Source organism: Phoxinus phoxinus (assembly GCF_949152265.1).
Source record: "Phoxinus phoxinus genome assembly, chromosome: 1".
Classification (NCBI taxonomy): Eukaryota; Metazoa; Chordata; class Actinopteri; order Cypriniformes; family Leuciscidae; genus Phoxinus; species Phoxinus phoxinus.
Window position 1 is genome coordinate 275076 of NC_136876.1, and position 6388 is coordinate 281463.

General features: G+C 57.6%; 1 protein-coding gene across 1 annotated transcript in view; it reads left to right on the plus strand.

Moving 5' to 3' along the window:
• The window catches only part of LOC307006888 (uncharacterized protein), a gene marked incomplete at its 3' end in the record, with an annotated part of 285408 nt that overhangs the window by 88933 nt on the left and 190087 nt on the right, over positions 1 to 6388 (plus strand). The gene's annotated exons all lie outside the window — the stretch shown is intronic.

A 6388-nucleotide genomic window follows, 5' to 3' on the forward strand; every position in this document is an offset into this window, starting at 1 on the left:
GAAGGTGTGTGTGGAGGAGTGGGCCAGAATCCCCAGTGTGTGCAAACCTGAAGGATCTGGAGAAGGTGTGTGTGGAGGAGTGGGCCAGAAGGTGTGTGTGTGCAAACCTGAAGGATCTGGAGAAGGTGTGTGTGGAGGAGTGGGCCAGAAGGTGTGTGTGGAGGAGTGGGCCAGAAGGTGTGTGTGGAGGAGTGGGCCAGAAGGTGTGTGTGGAGGAGTGGGCCAGAAGGTGTGTGTGGAGGAGTGGGCCAGAAGGTGTGTGTGGAGGAGTGGGCCAGAAGGTGTGTGTGGAGGAGTGGGCCAGAAGGTGTGTGTGGAGGAGTGGGCCAGAATCCCCAGTGTGTGCAAACCTGAAGGATCTGGAGAAGGTGTGTGTGGAGGAGTGGGCCAGAAGCCCCAGTGTGTGCAAACCTGAAGGATCTGGAGAAGGTGTGTGTGTGTGGAGGAGTGGGCCAGAAGCCCCAGTGTGTGCAAACCTGAAGGATCTGGAGAAGGTGTGTGTGGAGGAGTGGGCCAGAATCCCCAGTGTGTGCAAACCTGAAGGATCTGGAGAAGGTGTGTGTGGAGGAGTGGGCCAGAATCCCCAGTGTGTGCAAACCTGAAGGATCTGGAGAAGGTGTGTGTGGAGGAGTGGGCCAGAATCCCCAGTGTGTGCAAACCTGAAGGATCTGGAGAAGGTGTGTGTGGAGGAGTGGGCCAGAATCCCCAGTGTGTGCAAACCTGAAGGATCTGGAGAAGGTGTGTGTGGAGGAGTGGGCCAGAATCCCCAGTGTGTGCAAACCTGAAGGATCTGGAGGTGGTGTGTGTGTGTGGAGGAGTGGGCCAGAAGCCCCAGTGTGTGCAAACCTGAAGGATCTGGAGAAGGTGTGTGTGGAGGAGTGGGCCAGAATCCCCAGTGTGTGCAAACCTGAAGGATCTGGAGAAGGTGTGTGTGGAGGAGTGGGCCAGAATCCCCAGTGTGTGCAAACCTGGAGGATCTGTAGAAGGTGTGTGTGTGTGGAGGAGTGGGCCAGAAGCCCCAGTGTGTGCAAACCTGAAGGATCTGGAGAAGGTGTGTATGGAGGAGTGGGCCAGAATCCCCAGTGTGTGCAAACCTGAAGGATCTGGAGAAGGTGTGTGTGGAGGAGTGGGCCAGAATCCCCAGTGTGTGCAAACCTGAAGGATCTGGAGTGGGCCAGAATCCCCAGTGTGTGCAAACCTGAAGGATCTGGAGAAGGTGTGTGTGGAGGAGTGGGCCAGAATCCCCAGTGTGTGCAAACCTGAAGGATCTGGAGAAGGTGTGTGTGTGTGGAGGAGTGGGCCAGAATCCCCAGTGTGTGCAAACCTGAAGGATCTGGAGAAGGTGTGTATGGAGGAGTGGGCCAGAATCCCCAGTGTGTGCAAACCTGAAGGATCTGGAGAAGGTGTGTGTGTGTGGAGGAGTGGGCCAGAAGCCCCAGTGTGTGCAAACCTGAAGGATCTGGAGAAGGTGTGTGTGGAGGAGTGGGCCAGAATCCCCAGTGTGTGCAAACCTGAAGGATATGGAGAAGGTGTGTGTGGAGGAGTGGGCCAGAATCCCCAGTGTGTGCAAACCTGAAGGATCTGGAGAAGGTGTGTATGGAGGAGTGGGCCAGAATCCCCAGTGTGTGCAAACCTGGAGATCTGGAGAAGGTGTGTGTGGAGGAGTGGGCCAGAATCCCCAGTGTGTGCAAACCTGAAGGATCTGGAGAAGGTGTGTATGGAGGAGTGGGCCAGAATCCCCAGTGTGTGCAAACCTGAAGGATCTGGAGAAGGTGTGTGTGTGTGGAGGAGTTGGCCAGAATCCCCAGTGTGTGCAAACCTGAAGGATCTGGAGAAGGTTTGTATGGAGGAGTGGGCCAGAATCCCCAGTGTGTGCAAACCTGGAGGATCTGGAGAAGGTGTGTGTGGAGGAGTGGGCCAGAATCCCCAGTGTGTGCAAACCTGAAGGATCTGGAGAAGGTGTGTGTGGAGGAGTGGGCCAGAATCCCCAGTGTGTGCAAACCTGAAGGATCTGGAGAAGGTGTGTGTGGAGGAGTGGGCCAGAAGCCCCAGTGTGTGCAAACCTGGAGGATCTGGAGAAGGTGTGTGTGGAGGAGTGGGCCAGAATCCCCAGTGTGTGCAAACCTGGAGGATCTGGAGAAGGTGTGTGTGTGTGTGGAGGAGTGGGCCAGAATCCCCAGTGTGTGCAAACCTGGAGGATCTGGAGAAGGTGTGTGTGGAGGAGTGGGCCAGAATCCCCAGTTTGTGCAAACCTGGAGGATCTGGAGAAGGTGTGTGTGTGTGTGGAGGAGTGGGCCAGAATCCCCAGTGTGTGCAAACCTGGAGGATCTGGAGAAGGTGTGTGTGGAGGAGTGGGCCAGAATCCCCAGTGTGTGCAAACCTGAAGGATCTGGAGAAGGTGTGTGTGGAGGAGTGGGCCAGAATCCCCAGTGTGTGCAAACCTGGAGGATCTGGAGAAGGTGTGTGTGGAGGAGTGGGCCAGAATCCCCAGTGTGTGCAAACCTGGAGGATCTGGAGAAGGTGTGTGTGGAGGAGTGGGCCAGAATCCCCAGTTTGTGCAAACCTGGAGGATCTGGAGAAGGTGTGTGTGGAGGAGTGGGCCAGAATCCCCAGTGTGTGCAAACCTGAAGGATCTGGAGAAGGTGTGTGTGGAGGAGTGGGCCAGAAGGTGTGTGTGTGCAAACCTGAAGGATCTGGAGAAGGTGTGTGTGGAGGAGTGGGCCAGAAGGTGTGTGTGGAGGAGTGGGCCAGAAGGTGTGTGTGGAAGAGTGGGCCAGAAGGTGTGTGTGGAGGAGTGGGCCAGAAGGTGTGTGTGGAGGAGTGGGCCAGAAGGTGTGTGTGGAGGAGTGGGCCAGAAGATGTGTGTGGAGGAGTAAGCCAGAAGGTGTGTGTGGAGGAGTGGGCCAGAAGGTGTGTGTGGAGGAGTGGGCCAGAAGGTGTGTGTGGAGGAGTGGACCAGAAGGTGTGTGTGGAGGAGTGGGCCAGAAGGTGTGTGTGGAGGAGTGGGCCAGAAGGTGTGTGTGGAGGAGTGGGCCAGAAGGTGTGTGTGGAGGAGTGGGCCAGAAGGTGTGTGTGGAGGAGTGGGCCAGAAGGTGTGTGTGGAGGAGTGGGCCAGAAGGTGTGTGTGGAGGAGTGGGCCAGAAGATGTGTGTGGAGGAGTGGGCCAGAAGGTGTGTGTGGAGGAGTGGACCAGAAGGTGTGTGTGGAGGAGTGGGCCAGAAGGTGTGTGTGGAGGAGTGGGCCAGAAGGTGTGTGTGGAGGAGTGGGCCAGAAGGTGTGTGTGGAGGAGTGGGCCAGAAGATGTGTGTGGAGGAGTGGGCCAGAAGGTGTGTGTGGAGGAGTGGACCAGAAGGTGTGTGTGGAGGAGTGGGCCAGAAGGTGTGTGTGGAGGAGTGGGCCAGAAGGTGTGTGTGGAGGAGTGGGCCAGAATCCCAGTGTGTGCAGACCTGAAGGATCTGGAGAAGGTGTGTGTGGAGGAGTGGGCCAGAAGGTGTGTGTGGAGGAGTGGGCCAGAAGGTGTGTGTGGAGGAGTGGGCCAGAAGGTGTGTGTGTGGAGGAGTGGGCCAGAAGGTGTGTGTGGAGGAGTGGGCCAGAAGGTGTGTGTGGAGGAGTGGGCCAGAAGGTGTGTGTGGAGGAGTGGGCCAGAAGGTGTGTGTGGAGGAGTGGGCCAGAAGGTGTGTGTGGAGGAGTGGGCCAGAAGGTGTGTGTGGAGGAGTGGGCCAGAAGGTGTGTGTGGAGGAGTAGGCCAGAAGGTGTGTGTGGAGGAGTGGGCCAGAAGGTGTGTGTGGAGGAGTGGGCCAGAAGGTGTGTATGGAGGAGTGGGCCAGAAGGTGTGTGTGGAGGAGTGGGCCAGAATCCCCAGTGTGTGCAAACCTGGAGGATCTGGAGAAGGTGTGTGTGGAGGAGTGGGCCAGAATCCCCAGTGTGTGCAAACCTGGAGGATTATGAAGAAGGTGTGTGTGGAGGAGTGGGCCAGAAGGTGTGTGTGGAGGAGTGGGCCAGAAGGTGTGTGTGGAGGAGTGGGCCAGAAGGTGTGTGTGGAGGAGTGGGCCAGAAGGTGTGTGTGGAGGAGTGGGCCAGAAGGTGTGTGTGGAGGAGTGGGCCAGAAGGTGTGTGTGGAGGAGTGGGCCAGAAGGTGTGTGTGGAGGAGTGGGCCAGAAGGTGTGTGTGGAGGAGTGGGCCAGAAGGTGTGTGTGGAGGAGTGGGCCAGAAGGTGTGTGTGGAGGAGTGGGCCAGAAGGTGTGTGTGGAGGAGTGGGCCAGAAGGTGTGTGTGGAGGAGTGGGCCAGAAGGTGTGTGTGGAGGAGTGGGCCAGAAGCTGTGTATGGAGGAGTGGGCCAGAAGGTGTGTGTGGAGGAGTGGGCCAGAAGGTGTGTGTGGAGGAGTGGGCCAGAAGGTGTGTGTGGAGGAGTGGGCCAGAAGGTGTGTGTGGAGGAGTGGGCCAGAAGGTGTGTGTGGAGGAGTGGGCCAGAATCCCCAGTGTGTGCAAACCTGGAGGATCTGGAGAAGGTGTGTGTGGAGGAGTGGGCCAGAAGGTGTGTGTGGAGGAGTGGGCCAGAAGGTGTGTGTGGAGGAGTGGGCCAGAAGGTGTGTGTGGAGGAGTGGGCCAGAAGGTGTGTATGGAGGAGTTGGCCAGAAGGTGTGTGTGGAGGAGTGGGCCAGAAGGTGTGTGTGGAGGAGTGGGCCAGAAGGTGTGTGTGGAGGAGTGGGCCAGAAGGTCTGTGTGGAGGAGTGGGCCAGAAGGTCTGTGTGGAGGAGTGGGCCAGAATCCCCAGTGTGTGCAAACCTGAAGGATCTGGAGAAGGTGTGTGTGGAGGAGTGGGCCAGAAGGTGTGTGTGGAGGAGTGGGCCAGAAGGTGTGTGTGGAGGAGTGGGCCAGAAGGTGTGTGTGGAGGAGTGGGCCAGAAGGTGTGTATGGAGGAGTTGGCCAGAAGGTGTGTGTGGAGGAGTGGGCCAGAAGGTGTGTGTGGAGGAGTGGGCCAGAAGGTGTGTGTGGAGGAGTGGGCCAGAAGGTGTGTATGGAGGAGTTGGCCAGAAGGTGTGTGTGGAGGAGTGGGCCAGAAGGTGTGTGTGGAGGAGTGGGCCAGAAGGTGTGTGTGGAGGAGTGGGCCAGAAGGTCTGTGTGGAGGAGTGGGCCAGAATCCCCAGTGTGTGCAAACCTGAAGGATCTGGAGAAGGTGTGTGTGGAGGAGTGGGCCAGAATCCCCAGTGTGTGCAAACCTGAAGGATCTGGAGAAGGTGTGTGTGGAGGAGTGGGCCAGAATCCCCAGTGTGTGCAAACCTGGAGGATCTGGAGAAGGTGTGTGTGGAGGAGTGGGCCAGAATCCCCAGTGTGTGCAAACCTGGAGGATTATGAAGAAGGTGTGTGTGGAGGAGTGGGCCAGAAGGTGTGTGTGGAGGAGTGGGCCAGAAGGTGTGTGTGGAGGAGTGGGCCAGAAGGTGTGTGTGGAGGAGTGGGCCAGAAGGTGTGTGTGGAGGAGTGGGCCAGAAGGTGTGTGTGGAGGAGTGGGCCAGAAGGTGTGTGTGGAGGAGTGGGCCAGAAGGTGTGTGTGGAGGAGTGGGCCAGAAGGTGTGTGTGGAGGAGTGGGCCAGAAGGTGTGTGTGGAGGAGTGGGCCAGAAGCTGTGTATGGAGGAGTGGGCCAGAAGGTGTGTGTGGAGGAGTGGGCCAGAAGGTGTGTGTGGAGGAGTGGGCCAGAAGGTGTGTGTGGAGGAGTGGGCCAGAAGGTGTGTGTGGAGGAGTGGGCCAGAAGGTGTGTGTGGAGGAGTGGGCCAGAATCCCCAGTGTGTGCAAACCTGGAGGATCTGGAGAAGGTGTGTGTGGAGGAGTGGGCCAGAAGGTGTGTGTGGAGGAGTGGGCCAGAAGGTGTGTGTGGAGGAGTGGGCCAGAAGGTGTGTGTGGAGGAGTGGGCCAGAAGGTGTGTATGGAGGAGTTGGCCAGAAGGTGTGTGTGGAGGAGTGGGCCAGAAGGTGTGTGTGGAGGAGTGGGCCAGAAGGTGTGTGTGGAGGAGTGGGCCAGAAGGTGTGTGTGGAGGAGTGGGCCAGAAGGTGTGTGTGGAGGAGTGGGCCAGAAGGTGTGTGTGGAGGAGTGGGCCAGAAGGTGTGTGTGGAGGAGTGGGCCAGAAGGTGTGTGTGGAGGAGTGGGCCAGAAGGTGTGTGTGGAGGAGTGGGCCAGAAGGTGTGTGTGGAGGAGTGGGCCAGAATCCCCAGTGTGTGCAAACCTGGTCCAGAACTACAGGAGACGTATGATCTCTGTAACTGCAAACAAAGGTTTCTGTACCAAATATTAAGTTCTGCTTTTCTGATGTATAAAATACTTATGTCATGCAATAAAATGCAAATTAATTACTTAAAAATGTTTTTCTGGATTTTTGTTTAAGATTCCGTCACT